Consider the following 17757-nt stretch of genomic DNA (forward strand, 5'->3'; position numbering starts at 1 on the left):
TCATCACACTTTGAGGTAGGTGGCCCGTCTCATGCAGTTCCAGAGACTTCAGATCTCGGTGCACAAATGAGATCGATGACTTCCATGCTGGAGAGAATGGAGGTCAGACAGGAGCAGATGTATGAGAGGATGGAGTCACGGCAGGATAGGATAGAGCATTAGGTGACTCAGCTAGCAGAGGATTTCAGAGCTTTCAAAGATCAGAGGAGATCACCTAGATAGATTGTACTCTAGGATTTCCATTTATACATTATCTGATGTAATCGTTGTAAAAACTTTTAAAATTAATGAAATTCACTTTGTTTTGCTTTATTATTGTGTATTATGCACTTTTCTTTTATTGTTTTAAGTGACATTTGTTTAAGTATAATTATGGTATGTTATTCAGAAATATTCAGTTATGCTTCATTGATTAAGTTTCTAATCCGAGTGTTCTATTATTCATTTCTAAGAGTAGAGGAGTCATTTCGGATCTATGACTCAGTAATGTTCCGTTATTGTTTTATTTTGTTAGGATTTCCTTGAACTTAAGGCTCTGATACCACTCTGTCACATCCACCCAGCCGGTACCCTACCTGGCATACCCGAGTGTGTGATCCACAGCCCCAAAGATCAAGTATCGAGGTAATCAACCTCCCAAATAGACAATAACATAATCATGAACATAAATAATCAATGTGAAAATTAGAACAAAAGATCCAAATAAGGAAAGAATAAATCACATATCATCAGAGTATAAAAGACAATCAAAATGTCTAGATCAATAAGTAAAGTGAGGCGGAATCTCACTACACAAACAGCGGAAAGTAGATCGCAAGTCAAAAGAAAGATTACATCTGGTTCTAAGATAAGAAAGAAAGATATAACAAACTAAAAAAGTCTATTCTACTTTATAGAGAACGTCTTCATAAACATAGACTTCATCAATGACGCCCAGACGGTCCCACTCCACAGTAGGGCTAATCTTGGTAACAAGTAACACCGCTTGAGGAATCCTCAATGTAATCTTCATGGTTGCCAACACCTTGCGTGAAGTACGCCTCTTCAATTTGCGCTTCCTCACATTGACCTTCATAGTCATCAGTACCTGTAGAATAATCTAACAAAAGATATTGTACAAAAAGGAGTGAGTTTCAATGAAACCTAGTAAGGCAGTTAATCCATAACAACATAAATAGCAAGAATTCAAAGCAACGTAAGATGCTATATGATATGATACACATGATGCATTATGATTCTAACTCTATGTATGCTGGTCTCTATTGGCAGACATGCTTTAAGTCATAGCACCGTACTTCTTTAGGAAGGTCTCATCACACAACGCCTTTTGGTAGTGGGTCCGGCATCCCTCGGGACATTCCATGGCTGGGGGTTAAGTCACCACTCTCTCACATCACCATTGGTCTAAGTACTGGTGCATGTCAGGGTCAAAGCCTAGCCAAATGCAAGTCTCCTACTTAGTTACATCAAGTCAGATCCAGATATGTCCATTCCTCGCCCCTGGCGATCCTTTCCGTTATCCTTCACACTAGAGTCCTCATAGTCCCTGACTAATGACTCATCAACCCTATTGGTTATCCACATATGGTAAACGGGAAGCTCTCACGTCCCCTCACCGGTTGGTTACCGGTCTTGAGCGCCCATGAGCCCAAGTCTATCCATATGCAACCCTACCAACAAATGGCCCCCACAATGTGATTCCTGCCCTCTCACGGATTGGTTACCGGTTTTGAGCGCCCACGAATCCCCATTCCTACCACGGGTCGTTCGGTCTCAATACCCCTCCGATTAGGGTCTGACATAACAGGACATCCTAGCCAAACACTACTAGACAGCCCTAAATATGTCATCCAACAGTTTAGGAAGGTGTCCAAAGGGCATCTCCGGAAACATCCCATAATATTCCCGTAGTTGTCCAAGTACAAAAGTGTCAAAAGGACACCTCTTCTTTCCAAACCATACTTAATCATTCACAAACATAAATCCATAACATCACATATATGGTAACTTCTTTTATGGAAAGAAATCAATAACAACATCCAACTTGTATATAACTGGTAAGTAAATCATACATGAATCAATTAACATAAACAAGTAATGCTACTGTAATTCAAAGTAGTTGCATCAGTACCATATCAGTGTAAGAATCTAATTAAGGAATTAAATCAAGGAGATTCAAATATAGAAACTAGATTCATGCAATCTATGTAATTAAGGAAATAATCATCCTTACCTTATATAACTCGGCAAGGATCTTAGGGAATCTAGTAAGAACTTGACTAAACTTGGAAAGAAGGTCCTAAACAAGTATATATAACATATTAGGAAAGATACCTAAAAGGAAAGAAACCAAATCATCCAAAATAGACCAAATATGAGGTTGCTGTCCTCATTGGTTGATTGATTGGTCTACTACCTCAGTCGACCAATGAGTCGACCAACAGAGACAGTGGCCTACAAAATCAGAGATTTTTGAATATAAAACCGAATTTGGTGGTTTAAAACGGTACCAAACAAGGGGGAAACTACAATGACAGTATACTAGTATATAGAGGACTTCAAAACTCTAATCATATCAAGTCTTCAAGTTACAAATTAGGAAACAAAAAGTTACCATAATTAAATCAATCAAGGTTCTTGAAGAATTCATAGTAAAAATCATGGACAAGAAACAATAGGATGATGGATCACTAATGTGATAAAGAAATCATGAAAAGCATGCATAGATCTTCAAGAAAAATACATCTAAGATTGAAGAACATCAATCTAAATAAGGAAAGAGAATGAATACATGCTTTCCTTCAAAAGCGAGTGATGATCTTGATGAAGATCATCCACCAAGCTTTAGATCCTTAGGAAAAGAGAGGGAATGAATAAAGAGATAGTTGCAACAGAGATACAACATCATCTCTACTGTCCTCAATCAAAAAAGGGAAGAAAAGTAATGGAGAATCAAAGATGAAACATAGAAGAGGATGATCACATACCTTTTTGTGTAAAAGCACGAGATTTGACGAAGATCCGTCAAGAAAATCACCAAGGATGCAAGGGAGATGACTTACAGAGGGCTCTGGTACATTCCAAAGAGTTTGGAGGCAGAAAATACAAAGTAGACTCGAGATTGGGCTTAAATAGAGTAAGCAAAGACCTAATCAGCAAATCAGATCTCATTGGTCAATTGATTGGTCGACTGGCCCAGTCAACCAATGAGTCGACCAATCAGGACAGCAAGTCCAAAATAGGGAAATGAAGGCTCAGATCAAATCCAAACATAAAGGGGTTTTGCACACACACTAAATGACTTACCTAGTAGAGAGAAATGTCTTCGAACCAAGCCAGAGAGTACTCCAAGTCTATCAACTAATTCAATCTTCATCAGGGTGCAATTTCCATAAATGGAACACTGTCATCAACTCTCATGGATTCTAAGCCAGCCACCATGTCTTCCACTAGGATGGCCCATAGCTGACTTCTTGCCTTTCTTCAGGTTGTCGGACCTACAAACAACAGGGTTTCCGGGTCAAGGTTAGGGCTGGGTTTCACACTTTCCCTATGGCACCGACCAACTCGGTTACGTATCCTTCACACTAAAGTCAGCGTATCCTATGGCACCAACCAACTCGGACTACGGACTCATCAAGCCTATTGGTCATCCAGATATGGTAAACGGGAAGCTCTCATATCCTCTCACAAGTTGGTTACCGGTCTTGAGCGCCCATGATCCCAGGTCTATCCATTTGCAACCCTACCAATAAATGGCCCCTTTTAGGTATCCGCCAGATGGTTAAGTCCTCTCACGGAGTGGTAACCGGTCTTGAGCGCCCATCAACCATACTCTACCACAGGTCGTTTGGTCTCAATACCCTTCCGATTCGGGTCTGATACGACAAGGAATATCGTAACCATACACCTAGACCATCCTATGTATGTCATCCAATAACCCGGGAAAGTATCGATGGACACCTTCGAAGAATATCCCATAATATTCCCTCCGATGTCCAAGGACAGAAGTGTCGGAAGGACACTTCTCAATCCCAAGTTATACGTAGTCATTAACAAACTCAATCTCATCATATCATATCAAATCAATAATTCATCATATAATAAAGGCATGTCATAACATGATTAATCATATACATAATCATAAAGGATAATTAAACATGATATTCCAAATGACATATAACATACAATTACTGGTAAACATGTATATAATAGTCATGCATGGTTAAGGAGTACACATAGGAAATATATCTACTGAGTTCTCATAGCATAATCATGTTTACATGATTAATGTACTTGAGTTAACGACCGTCCTTACCTTAATCGAGTCGTAAATAAAATCAATGATCACCAAGAATGTTCCCAAAAGTCAGTGTTGGTACCCTAGACAACATACAAGTAACATCAGAGAAGAAAACAATCGAATCGGAGGTCAAAGAAGCAATTCGACCAAGTACAGGGATGTTACCATCTCTTGGTTGACTGGCTTGGTCGAATGTCAGTCGACCAAGGCAGTCGACCAAGACTTGTTAACCATGGGCAGAATTGAAGACTTGGTCCGAAACTGACCTTCTGGTACTCCGATCGACACGAAATTTGGAGGGCATGATTATAACAATATGAGGATGCTACACACTAAATTTCATGACGATCCAACGGTCCAATTATAAATACCCAAATTAAAGCCTTATGTTCTATATGGTAAATATCAAGAATCGAATTGGAATTCATTGAAATTGTAAAGAATGATGGGAATCAATCAAGCGAATGGTAAGAATCAAGTTAGAATCATGAATTCATAGTAATCTAGACCTAACATGCATTTACATATCAGTTTTGAATCAAGACAAGGTTGAAATGAAAGGAATCAAAGCAATGAAATGTAAGCAATCCTAATTGAAGCATATCATAGCAAGAGTGGGTTGATAATCATGGAATTGAATGGGGAAAACTCATGGCTAAGTGTTTGCAAGGTTGCAGCACTTCAACCATGGTCTTAAGATCAAAAATTGATAATAAAAAAAAAAATGAGTAGATTAGAAGAAGAATAGGTGGAATCATACCTTGAGTTGATGATTGAGGTGCAAGACTAATGATTGGAGTCAAGGATCTTCACAAACACCAAGAAAAGCCCAAGAGAGTGTCCAACCTCGTGCTCTGGAGTGCCAATGATTAGTTTAGGTCCTCATTCACGAGTTCCAAAAAGGTAGGGGCAGAATGGGAAGTAATTTTTTAATTTTTAGGATTTCATTACTGCTGGTCGACTGGCTGGTCGACTCTCAGTCGACCAAGGCATGACAGCAACTTAGAACAGGGAATTGGAAGGCCAGACAGATCCGAATTGAGCTGGGTTTTCTCCTACAAGTCTAGTTTCAAGAAATACCTTCGGATTGAGCACGGGGGTCCAATAGGTGCTTCAACTAATTCAATCTTCATCGATGCACGGATTTTCCCTCAACACTGACAATGTGCTCAAGTAAGGGGCATCATTGTCAATGTCCATAGGCTCTTGATCAAGCATCAAATCTTCAACTAAGAGGGCCCACAAGTCTCTTCTACCTCCACTTCGAGTCTTCGGACCTGCAACAGTATAAAATCCGGGCCAGTCAGGGTTAGGATGAGGCCGGATTTTACAGGTATGTTGGCATGTGCCTGGCATTTGTCACATTTTCGAACATAAGTTTTCGAGTCTTCTTGTAGTGTGGGCCAATAATACCCTTGCCTTATTATTTTGTCTGCTAAGGCTCTACCTCCTATATGACCTCCACAGTTCCTTCATGGATTTCTTTTAAGAAGACAACTGCCTCTGGAGCCTCTACACATCGTAGCACTGGTTGGGTTAGAGACTTTTTGTATAGCTTGTCATTTCTGACTGTATATCTGGCTGCTCTTTGTTTTATAGTTCTAGCTTCTTATGGGTCCTCTGGTAGTAAGTCACTTTCCAGATAATTGATTATGGGAGTCATCCAACCTTGCTCGGTCTGCACGTGCATCTGGTTGGTCAGACTGGTGCTCGCAAATTGTAGCTCTTCCATATATATTGTTGGCTCTGCATCCATATCATCTGTAGCTAATCTGGATAGAGCATCCGCTTGCTCATTTTCTGCTCTAGGGACTTGTTTGATTTGGATGTCTTTGAAGTATGGTCGGTATTGGTCGACCATGGCCAGATATTTGGTCATCCTTTTTTCTTTCGCTTCATATAGCCCGTTTATCTGATTCACAATTAGTTGTGAATCGCTTCTGACTTCTATGTTTTGAATATCAAGGGCTTTTGCTATGCAAAGACCTGCTATTAATACCTCGTATTCTACCTCATTATTCTAAGCCCTGAATTTGAAGCGTAGTGCGTACCGTATTTGGAATCCTCCTGGGCTAATCAGGAGTAATCCTGCTCCACTTCCTTGTGCGTTACTAGAACCATCTACTGAAAGCACCCATCTTTTGATACTTTCGGAGGTCGCCTCTTCCTCTTGTGCAAGCTCCGGCTCTGAAGTTTCGAGGATTAAATCAACAAGGATTTGTGCTTTAATAGCTGGTCTTGGTTGGAACTCAATTTGATGTTCGCTTAACTCAACCGCCCATGATACCAATCTTCCGACCAAGTCTGGTCGGTGCAATATTTTCTTTAGGGGAAAGTTGGTTAACACTGTGATGGGATGTGACTGAAAATATGGTCTTAGCTTTCTGGCTGCCACGACCAAAGCCAAAGCTTGCTTGTCGACCTCAGGATATCTTGTTTCAGCATCAAGGAGTACATGGCTCACGTAGTAGACAGGGCTTTGTTGTTTTTCTTCTTCTTGTACTAGCACTGCACTAACAGCCAGGGGTGAAGTTTCCAGGTAGATGATAAGTTCTTTTCCTATGGTCGGCCATACGAGCAGAGGTGGAGTAGTCAATTTTTCCTTGAGGTGCCCAAACGCTTGTTGGCATTCCTCGCTCCATTCTGGTATTCCTTTCTTGGAGATGTTTTTTAGAGCTTGAAAGAAAGGGAAACATCTCTCCCCTGATCGGGCAATAAACCTGTTTAAGGCTGCAACCCGACCAGTGAGACTTTGTATCTCCTTGATGCTTTTTGGTGGTTTCATCTCTTGTATGGCTTTTATCTTTTCTGGGTTAGCTTCTATTCCTCTTTGGGATACCATGAATCCCAGAAATTTTCCTAAAGCAACTCCAAAGGCGCATTTTTCCGGATTAAGCTTCATCTTATATGCTCGGAGTACCTCAAATACTTCTGATAGGTCTTTAAGGTGTTGGATTGAGATGTACTTTTTACCAGCATGTCATTGACGTATACCTCCATATTCTTACCTATTTGCTGCTCAAATATTTTGCTGACTGCTTGTTGGTAGGTTGCCCCAACGTTTTTTAGGCCAAAAGGCATTACTTTGTAGTAGTAACTATCCTCATCAGTCATGAATGTTGTGTGTTTCTAGTCAGCTGGATTCATTAGGATTTGGTTGTATCCTGAGTATGCATCCATAAAATTGAGCATCTCATGACCGGCCGTTGCGTCAATAAGCAGATATATTCTTGGCAAAGGATAACAATCCTTTGGATAGGCTTTGTTAAGGTCGGTATAGTCTGTGCACATTCTCCATTTTCCGGTTGCCTTTTTACCATTACCACATTGGCCAACCAGATTGGGTGATCAATGGTTTTAATGAACCCGAACTGCTATAGCTTCTGAGCCTTTGTTCGGATGGCCTCATGCTTTTTTAGAGAAAAATTTCTTCTCTTTTGTATCACTGGAATTGCTTGAGGATCGATGTTTAGCGTGTGCTTGGCTACTTTTCTGTCTATTCCAGGCATATATTCTACCGACCATGTGAAGACATCAGCATTTTCTTGTAAAAATTTGGTTAGACTGATTTTGAATTTTTCCTCTTGTTCTGCTCCAATCATTGTTCCCTGATCTTCTTTTGAATTCAGTCTAATCTTTTCCAACTTTTCTACTGGTTCCGCCCTTTGCATGCTTTCTTCGTCGCGATCATCTCTGACTTCGACCGCCATGGTAGAGCTTGTTTTTACTCTTTTTCTCATGTAGTTGGCGTAACTTTGTCGGCTTCCTTTTTTGTCGGCGGAACATTCCCCTATGCCCTTTTTTGTAGGGAATTTCATCTTCATGTGTAAGGATGACACTACCGCTTCTAGAGTACAAAGGGTTGGTCGTCTCAAGATCACATTATAGGCAGATAGATCTCGGACGACCATAAAATTTGATTGAATGACCCTGTCTCTAGGGTATTTGCCGCGGAGATCTAATCTGATGGTACCCTCTGCTCGGGTTGAGGTTCCTATAAAGCCGTACAGGTGTGTTCCACAGGGGACCAGCATTTTCTCGTCTAGCTGTAATTTTCTGAAGGCTTCTAGTAACAAGATATCTGTTGATGACCCTGTATCTACCAGAACTCTATGGACCTCAGTTCCGACTAAGGTGACCTTGATGACAAGGGCATCATCGTGGGGTGTGCTTTCCCCTTGTTTGTCTCTGGACGAGAAGGTGATTGGTTCCAAGGTGACCTTTTCATCTGGCTTTTCAAGTTTGGCGTTCCCCACATATCGTGCCTTTCTTTTGGCTTGTCTACTTGACTCCTCAGTTGAGCCACGAACACCATAAACATCGGTGGTCGTCTCTAATCGTCTCCTCCCTCCCTTGGTCGGGGTCTATTTGTGTGAAACCCGGCCCTAACCTTAACCCAGATACTCTTTGATTGTAGGTCTGAAGACCCGAAGTAGAAGTGAAAGTCAACTATGCGCCATATTAGTAGAAGACATAGTGTTCGACTCCAAACCTATGGAGATTGAAGATGATGCCCCATACTTGAAGACAGTGTTGGATATAGAGAAGAGACTGCACCTTGATGAAGAGAAGATTAGTTGATGACCTTAGAGCTTGGTGAGATATGATTTAAAGCCATTTTTCCATGCTAGGTAAGTTATAGAATATGTGTTTAAAGTTTCGTTTGATTCCGAGTAGTGGAAGACCCTCAAATCCTTGTCTTTGGCTTTGCAGTCTGCCTGGGTCGAGTGCTTGGGTCGACTGGGCCATGCTACCCAGCCAATAGACCCAGAGTTCCTGAACTCTAGCAGAATCTTCTGTTTTGAGTATCTTGCTATATATACCCCATGACTTTATGATTTTAGTATCCCTAGCCTCCAAAACACTTAGAGAACGAAGGGAAACCATCTCCAAGCCTCCAAGAGTGAAGAAGAAGATGTAATCTTGCAAACTTGCTAGTTCTCTCTCTTGTTCTTCAATCAAAGGTTATTATTCAATCTTTTGTGTTATTGATTCATTCTTTCCATGATCATTCTCATCTTTGAACTAAGATTATGATGAAGATGCTGCAACCTTGTAGTCATATCTTTACAATCTCTTTTCATTCTCTTATGCCATGATCATCTCATTCATTCTTAACATGATTTTTATGATTTCTTCTTAAACTATGATCATATTCTTATTCTGATTTATTCTAGCATTGTAGATGCTTCTCTATGATTATTCATACCTTTGATCTACTGTGTTCTTGTACTAGAATGAGGTCTAATCATCTCTAGTTCATCTCTTTCATTCATAGCATGTTTCCAATGAAAACCATGATTTTTACCAAAATAGAAACTATGATTTCAAATTAGTAAGTAATGGTTTTAATGGTTGTTTGATGTCTAAATTATGCTTTTTAGTCTTAGACTACTGTGTTAGACATTCTCTCCAAGTTTCGTCACATTCCGGATTGTAGCATAGGTTTCGGATCAAGATTCTATTCTTGAATTCGGATTTGCTCTTGGGCAGATTGCCTGGGTCGACTGGCTCAATCAACCCAGCCAATCAACCCGCAAGAACAGAATCTGATTTCTTCGTCCGATTCAATTCGATTGATGCTTATTCTTTCAGGACTACTTCCTAATGATTGTGTGATGCTATTCTAGGGTTTGTTTGCTAACTTTGGATTCATCCTCTTGTCCGTCTGGAATATATTCGAATCTATTTAAGGTAAGGAAAGTTGTTACCATATTAACATAGATTGCATAGATTTAGTTTCTAATTTAGGAACTACTTAGATTTGCTACTGTTATGCTAGTTTCTATTATGATATGAATGCTGCAAGTACATTAAGATCTTATTTCCTTATTTACTTTATGTCCTTGATCATGTATGAATACTTATTCATGTATGTTTCTTATTTATTTGATCTTGTCTTATTATACTCTTTCATATGATGAGATATCTGTCGTGGATGATATGATTGAATTATGATTGTGATTGTTTAGGTATGATTTGGGATTGGGGAATGTCCTTTTGACATTTCTATCCTTGGACCTCATTGGGAGTAGTATGGGATATTTCCAATGTTGCCCTTTGACGCTTTCCTGGATTATTGGTTGTCATACCTAGGACTTGTCTAGCAGTGTTTGGCTAGGTTATACCCTTGTTATATCAGACCCGATTCGAAAAGGTATTGAGACCGAACGACCCGTGGTAGCAATGGGGATTCATGGGTGCTCAAGACCGGTGAGTTATATCCGTGAGGGGACATGAATCACATTGTGGGGGCCATTTATGGGTAGAGTTACATATGGATAGACTTGGGCTCATGGGCGTTCAAGACCGATAACCAACCCGTGAGAGGACATGAGAGCTTCCCGTTTACTATATGTGGATGACCTATAGGGTTGATGAGTCTGTATTTGAGAGAGTCGGATACGCTGACTCTAGTGTGAAGGATACCGGAAAGGATCCCGAGAGAGGAGGAATGGACATATCTAGATCTGAGTTGATGTAACTAAGTAGAAGACTTGCATTGGGCTAGGCTTTACCCTGACATGCGCCAATACTTAGACCAAACGGTGATGTGAGAGAGAGGTTACTTAACCCCCAGCCATGGATTGTCCGAGAGGGATGAAGGACCCTTTGCCAACCGAGGATGAGTGATCTGAGACCTACCCAAAGAAGTATGGTGCTATGACTTAAAGCATTTCTACCTATAGAGACCAGCATACATAGAGTTAGATTCATACATGCATTGTCTGTCTCATATCATATCACTTTATGCTTTGTTTATGTTACTATGTTATTTATGCTATTATGGAATAACTTGCCTTGTTGAGTTTCTTTTGAAACTCACTCCTTTTTGTACCACATTTTTTGTTAGATTATTCTATAGGTCTTGATGGCTATGAAGTGCAATATGAGGAAGCGCAAGATGGAGAAGCGTACCATACGCAAGGCGTTGGCGACTATGAAGATTACTTTGAGGATTCCTCGAGTGGTCTCACTAGTTACCAAAATTAGCTCTACTGTGGAGTGGGAGTGTCTGAGCGTAATTGATGAAGTCTATGTTTATGAAGACGTTCTTTATAAAGTAGAAAAGACTCTAGCTTAGTTAGATTATATCTTTCTTTCTTGTCTTTAGAATCAGTTGTAATCTCCTTTGACTTTCGAACTACATTCCGCTGTACTCGTGGAGTGAGATTCCGCGTCACTCTACATTTGATTTTATATATCTATTGGTATCATTTTTGCACTCTGATGATTATCTCGTTACTTTACTTTGATTCATTTGAATAATATTGTTACCCTTGATTTAGTCTTGTTCTTGATTATATTGTTGTGAATGTGGGAGGTTGATTTTACTAACAACTGGATCTTGTGGACTGTGGATCACACACTCGGGTATGCCAGATAGGGTACCGGCTGGGTGGATGTGACAATTTGGTCGTCTTTCTCTGCTTGGAGATCTTAATCTTTTCTTATTTCCCTCTTGCTTTTGACCTGGTTGGGTAGGTCGGAGGTATTTTGAGAGCTGTCCTTCAGAGATGATCCTATTGATTTCTGCTTTTAGCTGTCGACAGTCATCAGTCCAGTGACCATGATCTCTGTGAAACTCGCAGTATTTGTTTTTATCATGTTCTTCTGGCCGAGAATGTGGTCTTCCGGGCCACTTGAGAACTCCTCGATCTTTAATTTGCATTAGGATTTCTGACCTTCTCATATTTGGTGCTCTTACTTGGTCAAATTGACCCTCCCTGGTCGGGTTAGTGGTCGGTCTCCTAACTGGTTGTTGCTTTTCTTTGTGTGCTCTTGCTTCAGTGGTTGGATGCTCCTTCTTTCGAGATTCAATTGTTTCTGATATCTCTGCTTGTTTGTGGCATCGCTCCCTGAGATCATCATACGTTTTAGGCATGTCCAGCAAGAGTCTTTCGAGTAGACCTTCATGGCTGAGTCCTTGGTATAAGGCGTGGAAGGCTATCTTTTGGTCCAGATTTTCGATCTACATGGTTAGATTATTGAATCTCGCAAGGAGGTCTCTAATGGACTCCGTTCGCCCTTATTTTATAGCGAACAAGGTATCCTCCCTCTTTTTGGTTTCTACTCCGCTTTGGAAACGCAATAAGAAAGTCTGACCTAGATGGTCGAAACTTTTTATTGTGCCGTTAGGCAGAGCCTGGTACCAATCTAATGCTGCTCCGGTCAATGAGGCTAGAAAATTGCGGCACATAGCTGCTTCATTATGTCTAAAAGTAGACATGACGAATTTATAATGGGTGATGTGATGTTTGGGACACTTCGATCTATCGTACGCGTGAAGGTAGGGCATTTGAAACCTTTTGGCATCTCCCGAGACACTTTTGATGAAAGGATTCTCTTTTAAGACGGCGTATAGCTCGTCTTTGCGAGGATTCTTCAATTTTTTTACGGTTTCGTCAAGGTCGATGATGCGCTTATTCATCTCTTCATCCCGCTTGTTTGAACCATTGTGGTTCTTTTTGTCCTTTGAAGCTTTTGTTGGATCTGTATTGCTTCCTCGATCTCCGTCTTAGTCGACTGGAGGATTCTTTTTTGGAATAACTTCTTTCGAAATTCGAGAATTTGTTCTCTTTCTGAACCTCCTTCTGAGATATATGGTCGATTGTGGATGGTCGGTCATGCCTGCTCCCTTCAGGACTTTTTTGTTTTTTCTGAGAATCTGCTTCGGGAGCGATTATGTGACGCATGGCCATTTTGATCAACTCATCCAGGGATGAGATTTCTTTCCTCATCGCAGACTGCTCCTTTTGAACTTCAACAATTTGATGCATTGTCACGTATTGACTTGCTTGAGGGTCTGGAAGAATTGGAGGCTCTTGCTGAATTTGGAGTTCAGGAATTTTTTCCATTCATTTCGGAACTGTGCCTTGGTCGACCTCCTTTTCTCCGTCAGATCCATCTTCGATTACCAAACTTGATCTTGTCCTCATAATGGCTTTTTGATCAAAGGTTCCCACAGACGGCGCCAATTGTTGCTACACAATCCTGTTCGTCCTTTCAGCCGGTTGAACTTGCAAGAATGAGCTCGACCGTGGAGGTCGAGTTTTCACCTCCGACGATCTAGTTAGGGATCCGACTAAGGAAGGCAAGAAAGTAATGAACAATAATAATTCGAATAGTGATAGTTCTATTCAGCGTACCTTTCTCTTGTGAAGTCATACCTTTTTATAGCTTTTCTAGGTCAGAGTTTTACTGAAACTCAAACCTTAGTAAGTCGGCTATGTGAATCCTAGTGATTGAGTATCACTCGAATACGAATAGTTGAATTCTACTGGAATACTATTCTTCTTGGAATACGACTCACTATTCAGCCGACCTTATTTGGTCCAGTTCGGTTTTATCTTGGTCGGCATCTTGGTCTGACCTGCTCAGGTTTGTACCGAACTGGTTCGGTTTATGCCGAGCTGGTTCAGTTTGTACCGAACGGGTTTACTTGATATATTTCTCCCTTATCAGATTCGTTCTAGTTTGTTCCACATTTCGATGGGGGGGGGAGATATTGTCATCCTCACTTAAACATCTGATCACACCATATGTGATGTTCCATAGCATGCAACCAATTACATTTTTCATAACTTCAGTTCTTAACATAAGTTCAATGCCTTCAAAAAAAGCATCTGGGTCATCTATAACTCTTAATAGTCACTGTTGGGCCATTAAGGCCTTCACCTTCCTTTTCCATATGCCAAAGTCACCAGTGCCATCAAATTTTTCAATGTCAATAATTGAGCTTCCCTTTGGGACTTCGAATCAGGGTGTTTAGGGTTTTCACCCACACCTAAGGTCACACTAGGGCTGACAGCAGACAGACTTGGGGAACTTACCTCCCCGAACATCTCAAACCCCTTTTATGATCCAATTTTACCAAATAAAACAACTATCACTCAAATAATACAGACCTGAAATATAACAATAATAATTGACACACTACAGATGCTGACCATGAAAAATTAAAGACCAAACATCAGTTCACAAGGCTAATTGGTAACCAATTGTGAACAAACAAGCCACGATCATTCAAATTAGATATTCACAAATCAGAATAGGTATCATATATATGGTGAATAACATACAGAAATATCAATTATGCAAATCAAACCCTAACCGAAACCAATTAACAAATCCGTTAGTCAAACAGGTATATGATTGCAATAATTGATCAAAGCATATGTAAATCACCACAATGATAACCATGAATCAGATCATCACAGAGCAAAAGCCCCAAAAATTTTCACCAAAGAAACGAGCCAAACTATGGCTTTGATACCACTGTTATAACGTGCCTAAGTGATTAAGCTAAAGAGAATGAGAGATTGCAAGAATCAAAAACACGAGTGGGTTTGATGACAGAGTTCCATCCTTATGGATCTACATCTCCTGGGCTCAAGAATAGAGCCCGGTGCACTATGAAATTAGGAGAGTTTTAGCCTTACAAATTACAACAATAAATGCCAACAAAGGTAGACTACAACCATACGATCTCAAACCACAGAAATTCCCTTTGAAATTACGCATTCAGCCGTTGCAATTGCCACCACAACAAAGCCTCCACAGGGTTCTCCAAGAACCCTAAGTGTCACGCAGAGATGAAGAAGACGAATATAACATGACCCAAAATTACTTACCGTCAAGCTAGTCGATCCAAATACAATATATAACCATGACTTGAACCAAGGAATTGGCGCCAGTTCAGATGGGTTCAAGCCAGAGAAATAAAAATAGGATTTGTTCATCCAACAAATCATAAAAATAGGATTTGTTCATCCAACAAATCATAATTAAGACGGTATGAGTTTAGATCTCTGGAAAACTAGTTAGAATGTATGTTAAATTGGGCCTAGCAACCCAAGTAAAACGGGGGGGGGGGGGTAAAAATTCAATACAAATACTTAAAACCTTTGAGGAATATACCATGTGAAATCCACCTCTATAGATTCAAATTTGAATCTTTCGAATACATTTGCAGAATTAGGATTCTCTATCAGTGAGGGTAGCTCCCTTCAAACTCCTCAATCATATATTTAAGAAGAAAGTTCACTTTTGAGCAATGAAAAGATAGAGCAAAAGTAAACTCCTGTCCCAAATATGTGGTATACTAATGTGAAGGGAGAGTAATAGGGATAGAGGGCAACAGGGCAGAGGATCCCGAATCATTGATACGGTCTTATAAAAATCGTCTCATGTGGGCCCTGCATCACTTTCACAAGGCAGGGAATGATTTTAGGAATTTTAAGATAAAATCCAACAAAAGTTAAAAGGAAAATCAAATCCCCATCATGGATGCATTATTTAAGATAATCAGATCATCCACCATCATGGAAGCCATTATTCAAGAGAATCTCGTTATAATCTTATTTTTTTTAGTACAGAAGTAAACAATCAATAATCTCATGTATTTAAAATGCTAAAAAAATTGTTAAGAATATATTTAATATTAACGGTCACATGTCGAGTAACTTGGACTGCACATGCTTTGACAACTTCTCTAATGCGACATCCACGGCGTCTCGAAACCCTATATTAGTCGCATTCGGGTGCAAGTACGTTATCCTTGGTATCATATCGATAACTCCGTTCCGCATCTTCTCCACCCGTTCGATTGGAATCTTCGCAAGAACCTCTTCGATCCTTTTCGCATCCTTCTCATCTATGTAAACCGAGTACTCACTACGCTCACCTGGCAAGTACCATGCATACTGAGTATACGCTGTGTGGGGTGAGAAGAAGACCGGAATGCACCCGGCGAGCACGGAGTCGAATGTGGATCGGCGAGTGAACGAGTCACCCGGAGCTTGCATGCAAAACTGCGACAACTTCATTACCTTCATCACCTCCTCTGGTTGATGACACTTGCTCGCACCCGGCTCGCATTTGAGGAGATTACACCGAGTCGACTCGGCGCATTGCTGGAGAATCTCTTCCCTGATAGCTGCCTTCTCTAGACCTTTACGTGGGGCCCCCACAAAGGAAAAGAGATGGGGCCGTTCCATGAGTCTCATCTCCTCCTGCCACGTCAGCATATCTTCGGACCGCATGGGATGAAAGTAGGAAGAGTAGGGGATGCCGTACTGGTTGCTGCCCTCCCAAGGGTGGCGCTCCACCGTCAACACCGACATGTTCTTCACAAATGGAAGGTTGAGTAAACAATTGGCGCCAAAGTCGGGATAGTTGGGGTTCCTCATGAAATCCCAGGCGGTCCTGCCGAGAGCGAGAAAGTGGTCCCTACCCTGATGTTTTTGCCACGTAGGAAGATGACTCAGATGTTCAACAAGATCTACGGCCAGGCGATCACGTTCGGTCAGATCGGTTTCTCGGAACTTGCTAGAGGCGTGAAGGCCGCCGTAGAAGGGGACGTAAAAGAGGGTGGCTTCGTCGGGATTGGTGGTCCGGCAAGGGTGATTTTCAACACGTGCGTGAAAAATCATCTCGGCGATGAACTGATGGGTGGCGAACCAGTTGCGACCCATGTTGGGTAGAGGCTGACCGAGTCCCCTGTTTGCGACGTGAGGGCACATATCCGTGTAGACATTCAGGTTCCGGCAGTCACTGAGCAGGCCAAGATTAAACCTTGCCGGCAGATCGTACACAAACACTCGCACACTTCCATCGCAGACAGGAACTTTCAAAAGAGACTTCGCTTCTGTTTCTGCTGCTGTTTTTGCTGCCGCTGCAATTACTGTGTTTGTAAGAGACTCTATCGCTTCTTTCCCATGAGTAACAGTGGGGATCGTTCTGTGAGTGTTCGAATTGGAAGGGAAGAAGCAGAAGTAGAGAAGAAGGAACCAAATGAGAAGGAAGGTGAGCAAGGAGAGAGAAATTTTGAGGAGATCGTTGCTGTTGCTGTTGTCTTTGAATTTGAAGGAATAAGAGTTTCTACCTTCATACACTACCTTCGAACTTGCAGATCGAAGCTTTCTCAACAACATTATTGTAATTAGCTGATGCTGCTTCTTTCTCAGTTCCTCTTGGAGGTCTTTGAAGCCAATGAGAAGAACAGGGTTCCACTGCTACTCTGTCGGTGCAAAAGAAAGAGAAGAGAAGCGAGTGAGAATGGGTTGTGGAAATTTGAGGCAAGAAAGCATAGAATATAAAACCAAATTGACTTTGAGCGTGTTAAATTCGGTGCAGACTGGTAGGAATAATTTAATATTTTCATTTTATTTTTGGTAAATTTGTTCCTTGATTCTTTTTCCATAATAAAGTGTAAGGAAGAAGGAAAGCAAAAAGATGTGGTTGCTAGCTAGCTATCTGACGGCCTCTGGTACCAGCTTTCATACTAACCGTCCACGTGTTTATTTATAACGAAAATCAATGCGATATTTCTTAATAAAAAAAATATATTTGTGTATAAGAAGAAGAAAGAAACAAAAGATTAGGTTAATTTACTCGGACGTGTCGGCCTGTCACCATTAAAACAAATATATTTTAGCGATGGAATTGGGATG

General features: G+C 40.9%; 1 pseudogene; it reads right to left on the reverse strand.

Annotated features, from left to right (window-relative positions):
- Positions 1 to 15442: 15442 nt before the first annotated feature.
- Positions 15443 to 17378, reverse strand: LOC149011473 (putative xyloglucan galactosyltransferase GT17 pseudogene; annotated as a pseudogene).
- Between the last annotated feature and the right edge of the window lie 379 nt (positions 17379 to 17757).

Source organism: Hakea prostrata, chromosome 7 (genome assembly GCF_041222555.1).
Source record: "Hakea prostrata isolate BN-2017 chromosome 7, UWA_Hpros_2, whole genome shotgun sequence".
NCBI lineage: Eukaryota > Viridiplantae > Streptophyta > Magnoliopsida > Proteales > Proteaceae > Hakea > Hakea prostrata.